The sequence below is a fragment of the Choloepus didactylus genome, chromosome 11, assembly GCF_015220235.1.
Source record: "Choloepus didactylus isolate mChoDid1 chromosome 11, mChoDid1.pri, whole genome shotgun sequence".
Lineage (NCBI taxonomy): Eukaryota > Metazoa > Chordata > Mammalia > Pilosa > Megalonychidae > Choloepus > Choloepus didactylus.
Window position 1 is genome coordinate 84,462,597 of NC_051317.1, and position 18,672 is coordinate 84,481,268.

Here is an 18,672-nt window from a genome sequence, read left to right on the forward strand (position 1 = left end):
GTTGGAGGAGGTAGGCAATTAATAATAAATGGCATAGGTAAGCAAGAAAGCATGTATGTAATTAGAATTATGGAGTATAGGGAGTTGCGCTGGAGGTGAAGACAGGTTGCAATATTCAGTTAGATGGTGCAGTAGCTTCACTGAAGAGTGAGATTCCAGCATAGACTTGAGTTGATGAGAGAGGTAGCTATGGGATATTGGAACACAGGAAACAGTAGTGCACAGTCCATGTAGAAGGAGCAAGCCTGGTGTGTTGAAGGCAATTAATAATAAATGGCATTAGTAAGCAAATAAAGCATGGATGTAATTAGCATTATGGAGGATAGGGAGTTGGGCTGGAGGTGAAGACAGGTTGCAATATTCAATTAGATGGTGCAGTAGTTTACTGAAGAGTGGGATTCCAGCATAGGCTTGCGTTGATGAGAGAGGTAGCTATGGGATATCAGAACACAAGAAACAGTAGCACACAGGCCGTGCAGAAGGAGCAAGTCTGGTGTGTAGAAAGAACAGCAAGGCTAGTGTGGCTGGAGAGAGCAAGCAAGAAGGGACAAGGCCAAGGAGGCAGAGGAACATCCTGGCTGAGAAAGAACACAGGGCAGTTAAGGAGATAAAATGAGTAGTTCAGTGATTCTAGAGACTAACATGTAGGCAGGAAATGCAAGAAGAGTGGTTGGTGATTCCCAGGCAGCAGATCACAGAGCCCTATGTATGATATGTAAAACAGCTTGAATTTTGCTCTGGGATGGAAACTTGGGTGGAATTCCAGCTCTGTCTCGTACTAGCTGTGTGAACGTGTGCAAATTATTAAACCTCTTTTTAATTTGTCTTTTAATTTGTAAAATGGAGACAATAGCATGTATCTCTAGTGTTGTTTGGGGATTAAATGATTTAATAATATAAAGTGCAGAGAAAAGTACTTAGCACACAATAAATTTCAATAAATATTAGTAATAGTAGTAATTGTTATCAGTAGTAAATATCTTATAATACAGTGAAGTTTGCATTTCTATGCTGTCAGGAAACTGCAAACACTCAGAAAACTGACAATTAATAAAGATTCTTGAGCCACCATGAAAGGTCAGTAAATGAGTGAGGGCTTTGAAGGGGCAAAACTAGAAGCAGGGAGACCAGTGTGGAGGACAGTGGGAGTTGAGAGAGACAGGGAAGAAGACAAACTTATGGGCCTTGTAAAAATATTTTATGGAAAATTTCAAATGTTTACAAAAGTAAGGAGAATGTTGTCATGGTAGGTGCATTTTATACATGGTACTGCCAACTGTTTCAAGGTAGATAAAATTACTCCTATTATATGGGTAAGGAAACAATTCTATAACTTGTAAGCTGCACAGCCATACCTGTGATGGGCCCATCTTATTGGTTTTCTGTAGGTTAACTCCTACAGAAAGATGATTAAAAATAAGGCTCTAGGAAAATGGCCAAAATAAGAGGAGAGTAGTTGCCAGGAGACATCGGGTGGAAAAAGAGAGGTCAAAACTAAATGGCAAATTTCTAAATGATGCCCAGTATTGGCCAGTTAAGTTTTTCCCTTGGTCAATCATTCTGACTTTGCTTTCTGGCTTATGACTGTAAGTACAGCTTAAGGCTGCAATTTCTCTAACCTAGTCATTTTGAAACAGTTCCCTAACTCTTACAAAACAACTGAGAAGTACTTCTAGATGAACCAGTTTTTTAAAACCCTGAGTACAAAATCCAGGGCTAAGCACTTAGCATCTGACAACTTCTATACACACACAAAGCATCCTAAGAGTCCATTTGAAGCCAAATACTCTTAGAAGTGGTAAATAAATCTGTAAACTGGGTAGTATGTGTTATATTCATACTTGGTTAGAAATCCAAAACAAAAGACAATTCTGATAGGTTTAATACTACAGGATGCACTGAAAATAATACAATGGTTCCTAAAATATAAATCCTATTTAAAACTGATTATTCTGTAATGGAAGCTATAATACACAAGGTGGCAAGACATGTCATACATGCCTACTCAATTTGGCAACCAAATCAGCTTTTAACCCTCTTTAACACACAGCCACAAAAATGAGTTTTCTGAAGACACTGTATCTGTAAAAGGGGCTAGGGGCAGTTCAGATAGCCAAAATTAAAGTAATATGAAATCTAAGTATGTTTCCAATGTACAGTCTTTTCTTCCATTTAATTCTTTATAATTTCCCAACTACAAAGTTTATTTTCTAAGAACTAAGTCACCTTGATCAAGGTACATCATCAATCTGCACTCAGTCCTTGGAGATGAGTATCATAATTGTTTACATGTAAAACACTGGTTTTGAATCACTCTGAACTGAAAAGGGTGTGCATGTTCCTTAAAACACTTAGTTCTTTCTCTGGTTGTATTTCATTCCCAAGCACTATAAAAATATATTTAGGGTATACAATATTTAGGATAATTTATCAATTTTGCTTTATTTCCCTGTTGAAGCATAAAGACAAACAGGTATAATTTTAACCAAGGAGATATTTCACCTTTTTTTTTTTTATTGCTCAGAAGTTGGTTTTGCTAAATATCTCAAGATTGTCTCCTTTCACTAAAAGTAAAATGGTTTCTAAGCATTTCAGTGGCAAATGTCCTCATTAAAGGGCAGGATATATCTTATCCATTACTTTTCAAATGTAGGTAATGCTTAAATTATCTTTTAATATATATGGAATATATAATTTAAAAATTCTTTGTCAAAGTCTTCAACTCAACATTAAAATACATCTTAGCAGATGTACGGTAACGACTGCAATGATACAGATAAAATATAAATATGCAGCTGTGCTTAGAAGAAAATGAATACAATATGAACATATCCTTTGATTATGTCATACAATTTGCCAACAATATTAAAAAAACAACTGTCATTTAAGATCTACAGAAAATTCATTTTATTATTATACACAATGTGCTTTCTGCTTTGGCTTAAAGTATGTGCATATGTTAATGAACTAAATAATCATACACACTAAAAAACAAAAGTAAAAACATAAACAGAAACAAAAACCTTTGAAATAAAATGATCCTGAAATGCTGCCCTCGAACAACTCCTCCAGCAAGGAACCTTTTAAAATACCTTAGCTAATTGAAGTGGGGTGTGAGGGATAACACTACACAATAAGATTGGGGCTTCCTGAGATGGGAAGAGATTGTTAGGGTTCCCTATAAAATTGAGAAGCTGAATGCAAATTTGCACAGTGAGTATTGCCTGGAGACCTGAAATTGTACCTCCTAGTGGCATGATTTTTCTGGGGAGGATTGTTTAACATTGCCTTTTGTTCTAGTTTGCTAATGCTGCCGGAATGCAAAACACCAGAAATGGATTGGCTTTTATAAAAGGGGGTTTATTTGGTTACACAGTTACAGTCTTAAGGCCATAAAGTATCCAAGGTAACACATCAACAATCGGGTACCTTCACTGGAGGATGGCCAATGGTGTCCAGAAAAGCTGTGTTAGCTGGGAAGGCACGTGGCTGGTGTCTGCTCCAAGTTCTGGTTTCAAAATGGCTTTCTCCCAGGACGTTCCTCTCTAAGCTGCAGTTCCTCAAAAATATCACTCTTAGTTGCTCTTGAGGTGTTTGTCCTCTCTTAGCTTCTTCAGAGCAAAAGTCTGTTTTCAATGGCCGTCTTCAAACTGTCTCTCATTTGCAGCTACTCTCTCAGCTTCTGTGCATTCTTCAAAGTGTTCCTCTTGGCTGTAGCTCCTCTTCAAAATGTCACTCTCAGCTGCACTGAGTTCCTTCTGTTTGTCAGCTCATTTATATGGCTCCAGTGATTTAATTTAGACACACACTCAATGGGTGGGGTAACACCTCCATGGAAATTATCCAATCAGAGTCATCACCCACAGGGGGGTGGGGCTCATCTCCATGGAAACAAAGAATTACAATCTAATCAACACTGGTAAGTCTGCCCACACAAGATTACATCAAAGATAATGGTGTTTTGGAGGACATAATACATTCAAACCAGCACACCTTTTATTTACATAACAAAAACAAACAAACATAACAACAAACTTTAACAAGAAAGAAACTGGGATCTGCTTTAAGGGAGAAAAAAAAGCTTCCTGTTTCCTGATTGGAGTATTTGTGGGGAACAGGTGGGGAGCTAGTGAGGGCTAGGGGGAGGTGGGATGAAGGGAAGAAAAGCTCATTTTTGACATTGTGTGTATGTATGTATGTAGGGGATTGGTACCCTGGAAACCAGCACAGTAGAGAAGAAAGGCAGAAACTTCCAGACCAGACTGGAAGTCCCACTGCAGGTCCCTGTGAGAGTCGGATTCACAATTGTCTCAACTCTCATGATGTGACAGAAGGTGCGGCCTGCTTGGTTGCTCGCCCTGATGACCACTAGCCCAAACCAGAGTCATCCCCCAACTGCACCAACCGTCAGAGCCTCCCCTCTCCCCTCTCTCCTCTCCCAGGAGGACTTGCTGAGCCCAGTTCCCCTGGAGGCAGGGGGACACAAGGCTCAGCAGTGCACTTGAACTTTCTTGTTTCAAAAGAGGAATGACAATGGATTCCAGGAAAAGAGAAAGAGAACTGCCCCCCTTGCCTTTTGCCATCTTTCCTCTACTTGCTATTATTTTCAGCTTTATTTTGTACCCTCACTCTTTTGGTAATAACCAAACATAGGCAAGAAACTAAAAAAGAGAAATGCAAAATCAAACCCTTCTACAGAGACCTCATTGGGATCCATAAACTATTCAAGTACTTAAATATGGAAAATCCCCTTGTCATCTTACAACACGAGTTTAACCAACTGCACACCTGGAAATACAATTTCATGAAATAGTTTATTTTAAGCTTGCATTGAAACACACTAGGTCGGCAATCTTTCTATGCTCCACTATTAGCAAACCAGAGGAAAAGCAGATGCAGTTAATTAGAAGACAGTTTGTGTTTTCTTGAGCAAAGAATCCTAATACTACACTATTAAAAGCTTCAACCACCACATATTACCTGCTGCCTCTGAATACCGTGCATCCCAAATTTCAGAATGACCAATGGTTGCATGAATCAGCACTTTGAAGAAGATCCATGGGCTGAGGCTTATTTTCTGAATTTAATCTTTTGCAAACGTTTTGATCTTTGTGCTTTACTCTCTTTAGGTATAAGATGACAAAGATTCTCCTCTGGGGTATGCTGATAAGATTAGGGAACAAATAAATTTACAGATAATTGGTATCTTGTAAGAATGGAGCCTTTCTTCCTCCAGACTCAAAACTATCACCCATTTATCAATTCACCCTTGATCCACCTCCCCTGTAGTTATAGAGAAACAAGTATGTTCTCATTTTTAACATGTAGATAAAAATGTTTCTGGAAGCCTAAGCTATTGGGCAACACCTAAAGTTAACCACAGGTGGGGCTATGTCTGCGCCAATGTTCACACTCTCTACTGCATGTTCACAGAAGTACAGACATATAACATAAATAAGTAAATAAACAACACATGCTATCTACTTTAAAAAAGAATCTATTTTTCTGAATGTAAAATACATGTTAATTATAGATGCACAGAGAAATTCAGAAAATCTAAAGAACCACCCAAAGATAACTATTGATAACATTTTCCTTTGGGGTATATGTGATCACATGTTATATATATATGGTTCACATGTTATATATATATATATATATATATATATGTGGTTCACATGTTATATATATATATATATATATATATATATATATATATATGGTTTTTATACAATACATTATTTCTTACAGAATTAGAATCATACTGTATATTCAATTTTGTACTCAGCTATTAGTGTTACCCAATATTTCATGAAATAATTTACATGCCATTACTCTTTAAAACATTTTTAATGATTGCAGTTTATGATTAGAAATTGCTAAAATTTTCAGGTATATATCAATCCAAATGTATTAAAATATAAGTACCAATTATATTTTAAAATCATATTTCTTTGAAATAATTATTATTATGGATTATTCAGATTCATTTCAGTTCATGTCTTTTTTCCTTCCTTTAAGAATAACTAGTTAAAAATAAATGTTTATTTTGAAAAAACACTAATCAAATGAAGCTAAATATTAAAATACTGTATGAGAAATTGGGGGGATTGTTCAGTGCTAAATTTAGGGTGATGTTGAACATTTTATGTTGCTAGTCTTTTATTTTTTTTTATTTTTTTATTTTTTAAATCTTCATTTTATTGAGATATATTCACATACCACGCAGTCATACAAAACAAATTGTACTTTCGATTGTTTACAGTACCATTACATAGTTGTACATTCATCACCTAAATCAATCCCTGACACCTTCATTAGCACCCACACAAAAATAACAAGAATAATAATTAGAGTGAAAAAGAGCAATTGAAGTAAAAAAGAACACTGGGTACCTTTGTCTGTTTGTTTCCTTCCCCTACTTTTCTACACATCCATCCATAAACTAGACAAAGTGGAGTTTGGTCCTTATGGCTTTCCCAATCCCATTGTCACCCCTCATAAGCTACATTTTTATACAACTGTCTTTGAGATTCATGGGTTCTGGGTTGTAGTTTAATAGTTTCAGGTATCCACCACCAGCTACCCCAATTCTTTAGAACCTAAAAAAGGTTGTCTAAAGTGTGCGTAAGAGTACCCACCAGAGTGATCTCTCGGCTCGTTTTGGAATCTCTCTGCCACTGAAGCTTATTTCATTTCCTTTCACATCCCCCTTTTGGTCAAGAAGATGTTCTCCATCCCACGATGCCGGGTCTACATTCCTCCCCGGGAGTCATATTCCACGTTGCCAGGGAGATTCACTTCCCTGGGTGTCTGATCCCACGTAGGGGGGAGGGCAGTGATTTCACCTTTCAAGTTGGCTTAGCCAGAGAGAGAGGGCCACATCTGAGCAACAAAGAGGCATTCAGGAGGAGACTCTTAGACACAAATACAGGGAGGCCTAGCCTCTCCTTTGCAGCAACCGTCTTCCCAAGGGTAAAACCTACGGTAGAGGGCTCAACCCATCAAACCACCAGTCCTCTATGTCTGTGGTCATGTTAGCAACCATGGAGGTGGGGTAGGCGAATACCCCTGCATTCTCCACAGGCTCCTCAAGGGGGCACTACATCTTTTTTTTTTTTTTTCCTTGTTTGTCTTTTTTCTTTCTTTCTTTCTTTTTTTTTTTTTTAACTTTCCCTTCTTTTTTAAATCAACTGTATGAAAAAAAAAGTTAAAAAGAAAACAAACATACAATAAAAGAACATTTCAAAGAGACCATAACAAGGGAGTAAGAAAAAGACAACTAACCTAAGATAACTGCTTAATTTCCAACATGTTCCTACTTTACCCCAAGAAAGTTACATAATATAGCAACATTTCAGTGAACTTGTTCCTACTACATCCATCAGAAATTAACAGACCATAGTCATTTCTGGGCATCCCCAGAACGTTAAATAGCTTATCTGTTCTTCTTGGATTATTGTTCCCCCTTCCTTAATTGCTCTCTACTGCTAGTTCCCCTACATTCTACATTATAAACCATTTGTTTTACATTTTTCAAAGTTCACATTAGTGGTAGCATATAATATTTCTCTTTTTGTGCCTGGCTTATTTCGTTCAGCATTATGTCTTCAAGGTTCATCCATGTTGTCATATGTTTCACGAGATCGTTCCTTCTTACTGCCGCGTAGTATTCCATCGTGTGTATATACCACATTTTATTTATCCACTCATCTGTTGAAGGACATTTGGGTTGTTTCCATCTCTTGGCAATTGTGAATAATGCTGCTATGAACATTGGCGTGCAGATATCTGTTCGTGTCACTGCTTTCCGATCTTCCGGGTATATACCGAGAAGTGCAATCGCTGGATCGAATGGTAGCTCTATATCTAGTTTTCTAAGGAACTGCCAGACTGACTTCCAGAGTGGCTGAACCATTATACAGTCCCACCAACAATGAATAAGAGTCCCAGTTTCTCCACATCCCCTCCAGCATTTGTAGTTTCCTGTTTGTTTAATGGCAGCCATTCTAACCGGTGTTAGATGGTATCTCATTGTGGTCTTAATTTGCATCTCTCTAATAGCTAGTGAAGCTGAACATTTTTTCATGTGTTTCTTGGCCATTTGTATTTCCTCTTCAGAGAACTGTCTTTTCATATCTTTTGCCCATTTTATAATTGGGCTGTCTGTACTATTGTCATTGAGTTGTAGGATTTCTTTGTATATGCAAGATATCAGTCTTTTGTCAGATACATGGTTTCCAAAAATTTTTTCCCATTGAGTTGGCTGCCTCTTTACCTTTTTGAGAAATTCCTTTGAGGTGCAGAAACTTCTAAGCTTGAGGAGTTCCCATTTATCTATTTTCTCTTTTGTTGCTTGTGCTTTGGGTGTAAAGTCTAGGAAGTGGCCTCCTAATACAAGGTCTTGAAGATGTTTTCCTACATTATCTTCTAGGAGTTTAATGGTACTTTCTTTTATATTGAGATCTTTGGTCCATTTTGAGTTAATTTTTGTGTAGGGGGTGAGGTAGGGGTCCTCTTTCATTCTTTTGGATATGGATATCCAACTCTCCCAGCCCCATTTGTTGAAAAGACCATTATGGCTCAGTTCGGTGACTTTGGGGGCCTTATCAAAGATCAGTCGGCCATAGATCTGAGGGTCTATCTCTGAATTCTCAATTCGATTCCATTGATCTATATGTCTATCTTTGTGCCAGTACCATGCTGTTTTGGCAACTGTGGCTTTATAATAAGCTTCAAAGTCAGGGAGTGTAAGTCCTCCCACTTCGTTTTTCTTTTTTAGAGTGTCTTTAGCAATTCGAGGCATCTTCCCTTTCCAAATAAATTTGATAACTAGCTTTTCCAAGTCTGCAAAGTAGGTTGTTGGAATTTTGATTGGGATTGCATTGAATCTGTAGATGAGTTTGGGTAGAATTGACATCTTAATGACATTTAGCCTTCCTATCCATGAACATGGAATATTTTTCCATCTTTTAAGGTCCCCTTCTATTTCTTTTAGTAGAGTTATGTAGTTTTCTTTGTATAGGTCTTTGACATCTTTGGTTAAGTTGATTCCTAGGTACTTGATTTTTTTAGTTGCTATTGAAAATGGTATCTTTTTCTTGAGTGTCTCTTCAGTTTGTTCATTTCTAGCATATAGAAACATTACTGACTTGTGTGCATTAATCTTGTATCCCGCTACTTTGCTAAATTTGTTTATTAGCTCTAGTAGGTGTATCGTTGATTTCTCAGGGTTTTCTAGATATAAGATCATATCATCTGCAAACAATGACAGTTTTACTTCTTCTTTTCCAATTTGGATGCCTTTTATTTCTTTGTCTTGCCGGATTGCCCTGGCTAGCACTTCCAGCACAATGTTGAATAACAGTGGTGACAGCGGGCATCCTTGTCTTGTTCCTGATCTTAGAGGGAAGGCTTTCAGTCTCTCACCATTGAGTACTATGCTGGCTGTGGGTTTTTCATATATGCTCTTTATCATGTTGAGGAAGTTTCCTTCAATTCCTACCTTTTGAAGTGTTTTTATCAAAAAGGGATGTTGGATTTTGTCAAATGCTTTTTCAGCATCTATTGAGATGATCAATTGATTTTTCCCTTTCGAGTTTTTAATGTGTTGTAATACATTGATTGTTTTTCTTATGTTGAACCATCCTTGCATGCCTGGAATGAACCCCACTTGGTCATGGTGTATGATTTTTTTAATGTGTCTTTGGATTCGATTTGCAAGTATTTTGTTGAGGATTTTTGCATCTATATTCATTAGGGAGATTGGCCGGTAGTTTTCCTTTTTTGTAGCATCTTTGCCTGGTTTTGGTATTAGATTGATGTTAGCTTCATAAAATGAGTTAGGTAGTGTTCCATTTTCTTCAATGTTTTGAAAGAGTTTGAGTAAGATTGGTGTCAGTTCTTTCCGGAAACTTTGGTAGAATTCCCCTGTGAAGCCATCTGGCCCTGGGCATTTATTTGTGGGAAGATTTTTGATGACTGATTGGATCTCTTTGCTTGTGATGGGTTGGTTGAGGTCTTCTATTTCTTCTCTGGTCAGTCTAGGTTGTTCATATGTTTCCAGGAAATTGTCCATTTCCTCTACATTCTCCAGTTTGTTGCCATACAGTTGTTCATAGTATCCTCTTATAATTTTTTTAATTTCTTCAGGATCTGCAGTTATGTCACCTTTTTCATTCATTATTTTGTTTATATGGGTCTTCTCTCTTTTTGATTTTGTCAGTCTAGCTAGGGGCTTGTCAATCTTGTTGATCTTCTCAAAGAACCAACTTTGGTGATATTTATCCTCTCTATTGTTTTTTTGTTCTCTATGTCATTTATTTCTGCTTTAATCCTTGTTATTTCTTTTCTTCTACTTGGTTTAGGATTGGTTTGCTGTTCATTTTCTAGCTTCTTCAGTTGATCCATTAGTTCTTTGATTTTGGCTCTTTCTTCCTTTTTAATATATGCGTTTAGTGCTATAAATTTCCCCCTTAGCACTGCTTTTGCTGCATCCCATAGGTTTTGGTATGTTGTGTTCTCATTTTCATTCGTCTCTATATATTTAGCAATTTCTCTTGCTATTTCTTCTTTAACCCACTGATTGTTTAGGAGTGTGTTGTTTAACCTCCAGGTATTTGTGAATTTTCTAAGTCTCTGATGGTTATTGACTTCTAATTGTATTCCATTGTGGTCAGAGAATGTGCTTTGAATAATTTCAATCTTTTTAAATTTATTGAGGCTTGTTTTATGTCCCAGCATATGATCTATTCTGGAGAAAGTTCCGTGAGCACTAGAAAAGTATGTGTATCCTGGTGATTTGGGATGTAATGTCCTGTAGATGTCTGTTAACTCTAATTCATTTATCAGATTGTTTAGGTTTTCAATTTCCTTATTGGTCTTCTGTCTGGTTGATCTATCTATAGGAGAGAGTGATGTGTTGAAGTCTCCCACAATTATTGTGGAAACATCAATTGCTTCCTTTAGTTTTGCCAGTGTTTCTCTCATGTATTTTGTGGCACCTTGATTGGGTGCATAGACATTTACGATTGTTATTTCTTCTTGCTGAATTGCCCCTTTTATTAGTATGTAGTGGCCTTCTTTGTCTCTCAAAACATCCCTGCATTTGAAGTCTATTTTATCTGAGATTAATATTGCTACACCTGCTTTCTTTTGGCTGTAGCTTGCATGAAATATTTTTTTCCATCCTTTCACTTTCAGTTTCTTTGTGTCCCTGTGTCTAAGATGAGTCTCTTGTATGCAACATATTGATGGTTCATTTTTTTTGATCCATTCTGCGAATCTATATCTTTTAATTGGGGAGTTTAATCCATTTACATTCAACGTTATAACCGTGAAGGCATTTCTTGAATCGGCCATCTTATCCTTTGGATTATGTTTGCCATATTTTTCCCTCTCTCTATTAATATCCTTTATTGTACTCATACCGAATCTCTTTAGTACTGAACCTTTCTCCAAGTCTCTCTGTCCTGTCTTTGTTTCTCTGTCTGTAGGGCTCCCTTTAGTATCTCCAGTAGGGCAGGTCTCTTGTTAGCAAATTCTCTCAGCATTTGTTTGTCTGTGAAAAATTTAAGCTCTCCCTCAAATTTGAAGGAGAGCTTTGCTGGATAAAGTATTCTTGGCTGGAAATTCCTCTCACTCAGAATTTTAAATATATCGTGCCACTGCCTTCTTGCCTCCATGGTGGCTGCTGAGTAGTCACTACTTAGTCTTATGCTATTTCCTTTGTATGTGGTGAATTGCTTTTCTCTTGCTGCTTTCAGAACTTGCTCCTTCTCTTCTATGTTTGACAGTGTGATCAGTATATGTCTCGGAGTGGGTTTTTTTGGATTTATTCTATTTGGAGTTCGCTGAGCATTTATGATTTGTGTATTTATGTTGTTTAGAAGATTTGGGAAGTTTTCCCCAACAATTTCTTTGAATACTCTTCCTAGACCTTTACCCTTTTCTTCCCCTTCTGGGACACCAATGAGTCTTATATTCGGACGTTTCATATCATCTATCATATCCCTGAGGTCCATTTCAAGTTTTTCAATTTTTTTCCCCATTCTTTCTTTTATGCTTTCATTTTCCATTCTGTCATCTTCCAGGTCACTGATTCGTTGTTCAACTTCCTCTAGTCTTGTACTATGAGTGTCCAGAATCTTTTTAATTTGGTCAACAGTTTCTTTAATTTCCATAAGATCATCCATTTTTTTATTTAGTCTTGCAATGTCTTCTTTATGCTCTTCTAGGGTCTTCTTGATTTCCTTCATATCCCGTACTATGGTCTCATTGTTCATCTTTATTTCTTTGAGTAGCTGCTCTAGGTGCTGTGACTCTTCTGGTCTTTTGATTTGGGTGCTTGGGCTTGGGTTATCCATATTGTCTGGTTTTTTCATATGCTTTATAATTTTCTGTTGTTTTTGGCCTCGTGGCATTTGCTGAACTTGATAGGGTTCTTTTAGGATTTGCAGACCAATTGAAGTCCTTATCTCTAATTTATCAGATTTACAGCTTCGTGGAGTACACTTTCTCTAACTAACCAGCAGGTGGCGTCCACGAGCCACCTGTTCTCCACAAGCCAGTTCTCCCCTGCTTAGCCTTTTTGGTGAGTGGGGGAGTGAGTCTTGTGGGGCCCAATTGGTGTACCAAGCTTGCGTGTGTAGTTGGTGTTGCCTGCCCTGTATGTGGGGCGTGTTTCTGGGCAGTCGGGGAGGGGGGGTGGCCCTAACAATCAAATCTCCCTGATGATCCTAGAGTTTTAAAGCTGCTGCAATAGTCTAATCCTTCAGTTCAGTCCTGCCACAGTTTGTCTCTGCCACTGACCCACAAGTCTTTGGTATTGGCGTATGGCTCCTGAGACTTGCAAGTGGGCCCCTCTTCCAGGCTGTGCACCCCGGGTCCTCTGTTGAGGGATGACTGTGCTATGTCACAGGTGAGTGCCATCCCCCCAGGGCAGTTCTGGGCTGCTGGGCTGTGTAGGGAGGCTCCCAGTCTGCTCAAATGATGGCTGAATGGGGCTTTGTTAATTCACACTGCTCCACCTTCCCAGCTCTGGGACATTCAGCTGAGGTTGCAGGGAAGGCTAATGTCCACGCCCAGTTTTGTGGTGTGTGCCTGTTATTTGAAGCACTTCCGTCACACTGGGTTGTCTGGGGCAGCTCTGGGCTATGGGGCTGGCGATGGGCAGGAGTGTTTCCTGTCCACCAGGATGGTGGCTGTGAGCGGACACCCCCCTTTTCTTGGGAAGTTGTGTTGTTTAGTGAATTTTCTCAGCCATTGGATTATTGCCTTTTGTCTCAGAGCTCTCTTAGTTCTGCTCTTGACTTGATGTGCCCAAATAGCAATTCTTTGAAGCTTTCTGTATTGGGCTTCTTAGAGTAATTGTTTTAGAAAAAGAAAAAAGGATTTAAAAAAACAAAAAACAAAAACAAAACTGCCCTCCTCAGAGATCTAATGGGTTATTGAAATGCTAATAGACAAAGCAACCAGGGCCATTAAGGAAAGGTCCACAGGGCAGAGAGATCAGCTTTGCTTCGGGATTTGCATATGCGCCTCAAGGCCTGAGCTCCGCCCTTCCCCTTTCTGTGTTCACCAGAACTCCAAAAATCCTCTGCTTTTATTTTGGAGTTTTTCGAGTTGTTTTTTTTCTATGCCTGTCTCCTCTCTGCTGGGCTGGCTGCTCTCAGAGTCTCTGGTGTCTGGTCTCAGTCTATCTATGGTTGGAGTTTGAATCAGTAGAATGAGTTTCCGATAAGAGCAGCCACTGCAGTTCTCCCTTCTCCTTCCCGGAGCTGACAGCCCCTCCTCCCCCGGGACTGAGCCTGGCAGGGAGGGGCGCGGGTCCCCTGGCCGCAAAAACTTACAGATTTCGCTGATCTCAGCAGTTCCACGTTTTCATGAGTGTTGTATGAAGTATGCCCAAAGACAGATTGCTCTGTGGTGTCCAGTCCACGCAGTTCCTGGCTTTTTACCTACTTTCCTGGAGGAGTCGCTAGTCTTTTAAATTAAAATTATGACACTCTAGTTGCATACAATAAAAGTATTCTGGAAAATTTGGCTACCAAGTATAGTTTGCAAAACCAAGTTATATTTTTCCATAGATTTTCTTTTAAAGGAAATGATTTGTTTTTCCAAATAAAAAAACAATTGGCTCAGAGAAATTATAAATGTCACATTTAAGTACATAATGAATCCTTTAAAATTACTTATGAAGAAAGAATTGTGACTTTGGATAATTTCCCAGTAATCAATACATTGCTAAAATAAAAAAAATTACAAGAAAAACTACGCTTCATTGGCATTAGATTCACCTGGTAATATGGATCCTCTGTATTGCTTGGCTTTTAAATTTGGAACTATCTCCACTGCATTCCTTGTCAGATTAAGACCTCTATTTATGAAACCATAGGGAATGAAGTTTCCCTACAACATAGCCAACCTCAGCCACATCTGTTGCTAAGTGTGTTGGACCAGCACTTGTTATTTTCCTTTGGGAGGTATTGCCACTTACAATTAGAGTAAGCTATTTAACACAGTTCAGTCTTGTGGTCAAAAGTTACTAATGCTAAAATGTGAGCATTTTAGCAAGAACGTCCAGCAGACTTTTATTGAGGACTGAACAATGTAAGAGCAGAATTAAAGCAGTTCAGGATTGTGTAAGGTAATATCCTTCAATCCGGAACTTTTCAGTGTCAAACTCCGAGCCACCTATGTATGCATCTACATATACAACTTTGAAGGCTTTTAGATAATGCTAAATATATTTATCAGTCTTCAAGTCCAAATGTTTACCTGCATGTGAAAAGCACCTTTGAGTTTATATTCCATACTAGTACAAAAAGGAAAAACCAAATTGCAGCTCTTTCCTCATTTTTAATGGGCAAATAAGCTAACACCTTACGCTATAAAAACTGGTAAATGAGTTCTCACCTGACCATCTAGGGTCAACGTTACTTTATGGGTAAACAGCCTTATCTTATGCAGTTTTTAACCCTCCTTTGCTCTCAAACTGTAATTCCATAATAGACTTAAGTAGGAACTTATCCTGAAGTCTCCATTACTGATGCCCAGCAAAGTAAGTCAATGTCTTCTCGGTTTTGAAATACGTTACCACTATTTTTTAATTCTTAAAACAAGCTCTCCATGTAATTATTATTTTAAATCAGATTGTAAATAATAATGGTAGTAACTGTAAATAGTTATAATTATAAAATAATAAAGCTAACTAACATTTTTTGAAAGATAACTACTTTGTGTTGATTATCTCTTATTAACTTCTTTTGGTACATAAGACAATGGAGATCCAGGGACATCATGAAATCATATGGTCATGAGTGATAGAGCCAGGATTCCAATTCAAGCAGTCTGACTTTGGAGGCTCTGCTCTCAAACACTGTGCAAATCTGCATCTCTATTTTATTTTTCAAACGCCAAAAGCACATCTAAAACAATGCCTGGATCTTTAGTTCATTTACCATTTTATGCAGATGATATATTGTAAATAAGGACAACAAGTAGAAAGAAGTTATATAGAAATGCAAAAAACAAACAAACAAACAAAAAACAACAAAACCCCACAACATTATGTAACTACTTTACTGACAAAACAAGTTCTGGCTATCTACTACTGATTTTCATGTCCTAAAACCCTAAAATAAAATAATAAATAAAATAAAATAATTGCTTAACCATCCCAGTGGTTGTTCTAGCTAGAACAAATGTCATATGTCTATATTCACAGAATAGCAAAACTGCACATAAGTCATATGCAGCAAAGACTTCTGAAGATGGCGCGTGCATGTGTGTACACATATACATTTGTATGAAGATGCATAAGTGTGTATTGTGAGTGTGTGTGTGTGTGTGTGTGTGTATAATCTATGGGAAATTTTGTGGTCTCTCTCATTGATGTTAGTATTGGAGTTTCCGTCTTCTATATTTCAAATGAAGGGAGAAAAATGTACTGTGGCAGGAAGAAAACCCACTGCCATCTCTACCAACCCTCTGAGAATTTAATATACTATTCTGTCTACATTATTCCATAGGAAAAAATCTCTAATGAAGCTGCTCTGCAAACATTACATCTTAAAGTACATTTGGGATAGTTAAAAAAAAATCAGATAACTTCAGAAATTGATGCGACTTTAGAAGTCATTTAAAAATTTAAAATATTGCTCAGTTCCTATTAACATTTTTAAAATTAAGGCCTGGCCTGATCTTTGAACAAAACAACAATAACAACAACAGAACCTTAAAACAAAATCCTTAATTTTTGGCCCATGTGTGTTCATATAACTTGTTAAAGCTATACATGCAGTGATGATAAAGCAAGTGGAATTTGAATTTATGTAACTTAAATAAAAAAAATATTCTCTAGTTTTAAGTATAGTTCCTTCTTGATTAGTCATACAACAAAAGAGTAGGATTCCTTAGGGAAAGTACATAATGCTAATAAATGCTTTAAAAATTTGCTTGTTATATCACGGGGCAAAAAAGAGTCTGTTTTCAAAATTATATACCAAAACTGTTTCTAATTTCAATAATTACAAAGTATTTAGGGAGAGAGTTCCAGGGAAGATGGCAGAGTAGGGAGCTCCAGGACTCACTCCTCCTCCAAAACAGCTAGTGGACAGGCAGGAACTGTCAGAAACAGCTGTTGTGGGGCTCCAGAGGCCAGGGGAGCACTGTTAGCATCCAGGGAAGAGCAGGAAGAAGAGGCTGAGAAACTGCAGTAGGAACTGTGAGTAGCTCCCTCCTCAGGGGCTGCCAGCACCTATTCCCCACTCATGAGCAGGTAGCCTTCAAGTCTGGTCCTTGGCTGGCATCTGTGGATGGAGAGAGATGTGGGAGTCCTCCTCCCCAAGAGCAGTGGGAGGCATGGCCAAGCACTAATCATAGCTTTTGATCAACAAGTTTGGATTGCCGGGTCCTGGCTCTGAGCTGCTGTTTCAGCCTGTCCTGAGCAGAGACAGCCAAGGCCACTGTTTCAACCCTGCTTCTGACAGGGGTGGAGGCCGTGAAGGTTTAAAGACACAGTGCTTCCCTAGGGCTACAGAGAACAGTTTGCTGAAGGGCACCATCTGCTGGGCAGCCCAGGGAAGTGCAGTTTTGGGAAGCCATCAAAAAGGTTTTGGGCATCTTTCCTTACCCTTTCCCCAGGGCTCTCTGGAGCTGGCCTGTACCCCTTTGTGGGTCCCTAGCCCTATTTTGGCTAAGAAATACTGACTTGAGAAAGTTCTCTACCGGTGATCCTCCTTCCAGATTTTTCCCTCCAGGCGAAAGCAGCTAGAGGCAATGAAAGGAGTGTTAAAAACAAAACAAAACAAAACAAAAAAACAAAAACAAACAAAGCAAACAAACAAACAAAAAACACTATAGAGGCCAAACAAAACCAAACAGAACAGATCAAGATTCTTGGAGAAAGGGAATAGATATCTATTTGGTACAGGATCTAAATTTTCTAAACGGTACAACTCTACAGTCGATTTGTTCAAACACCACAATTGCATGGAACTTTGAATAGGAAGTGAGATACGGTAGGTTAGTATAGGCTGGAGTGAAATAGTGACACATCCTAGAGTAATTTGGGCAGATAATAAAAAATATATTTACAGCCTCCCCCTCCCCAGCCCCGAGGATCCAGGGGAAGGTGCGGATGTGTTGGACACCCTCACCTGGACTGGTGTTGATGTTGTCACAAACATTGGGACTGGCAGTTTGATGTGCTGAGCCCTCGAGCATGGGACTTGCCCTTATGAAGCTCATTACCACAAAGGAGAGTCTAAACTTGTATGTATGGTGCCTAAGAGTCTCCCCTTACCTCTTTGTTGCTCAGATGTGTCCCTCTCTCTCTCTAACTGAGCCATCTCGACAGGTGAACTTGCTGCCCTCCCCCCTACGTGAGACCCGACTGCCAGGGGTGTAAATCTCCCTGGCATCGCAGAGTATGACTCCCGGGGATGAATGTGGACCCGGCATCATGGGACTGAGAGTATCTTCTTGACCAAAAGGGGATGCAAAATGAGACGAAATAGTTTCAGTGGCTGAGAGATTCCAAATAGAGTCGAGAGGTCACTCTGGTGGACATTCTTATACACTATATAGATAACACCTCTTAGGCTTTAATGTATTGGAATAGCTAGAAGTAAATACCTGAAACTACCAAACTCCAACCCAGCAGTCTGGACTCATGAAGATAATTATATAATAATGTAGATTACAGGGGGTGACAGTGTGATTGTGAAGACCTTGTGGATCACATCCCCTCTATCTAGTGTATGGATGAATGGAGGAATGGGGATAAAAACTAAAGGACAAATGGGGTGGGATGGGGGGATGATTTGGGTGTTCTTTTTTCACTTTTATTTTTTATTCTTGTTCTGGTTCTTTCTGATGTAAGGAAAATGTTCAGAGATAGATTGTGGTGATGAACGCATAACTATGTTATCATACTGTGGACAGTGGATTGTGTATCATGGATGATTGCATGGTGTGTGAATGTATTTCAATAAAACTGAATTTAATTAAAAAAAAATGATTCTTGGAGAAGGAACACAGGAAAGGAAGCTTTCTCCTGGGGGTGAAAAAGTTGCACAAATAGTGCCATCTTAAAAACTGTATCACATATCCAGGGCAAGAATCAATGAAGAAGAGCTGAAAAAAATCTGGTCAGTTAAACACAGGCAA

General features: G+C 38.5%; 1 protein-coding gene across 16 annotated transcripts in view; it reads right to left on the reverse strand.

Annotated features, from left to right (window-relative positions):
• PDE4D (phosphodiesterase 4D) overlaps positions 1 to 18,672 on the reverse strand; it is a 1,663,062-nt gene that overhangs the window by 243,672 nt on the left and 1,400,718 nt on the right. Inside the window, exon 1 of one of the 16 annotated variants that reach the window (XM_037799061.1) lies at positions 4,981 to 5,056. The exons of the other annotated variants lie outside the window; for them this stretch is intronic. The gene's annotated coding sequence lies outside the window, so the exon portion shown is untranslated. Of the gene's footprint in view, positions 1 to 4,980; positions 5,057 to 18,672 lie in introns of those variants that run through there. 16 annotated transcript variants of the gene reach the window in all.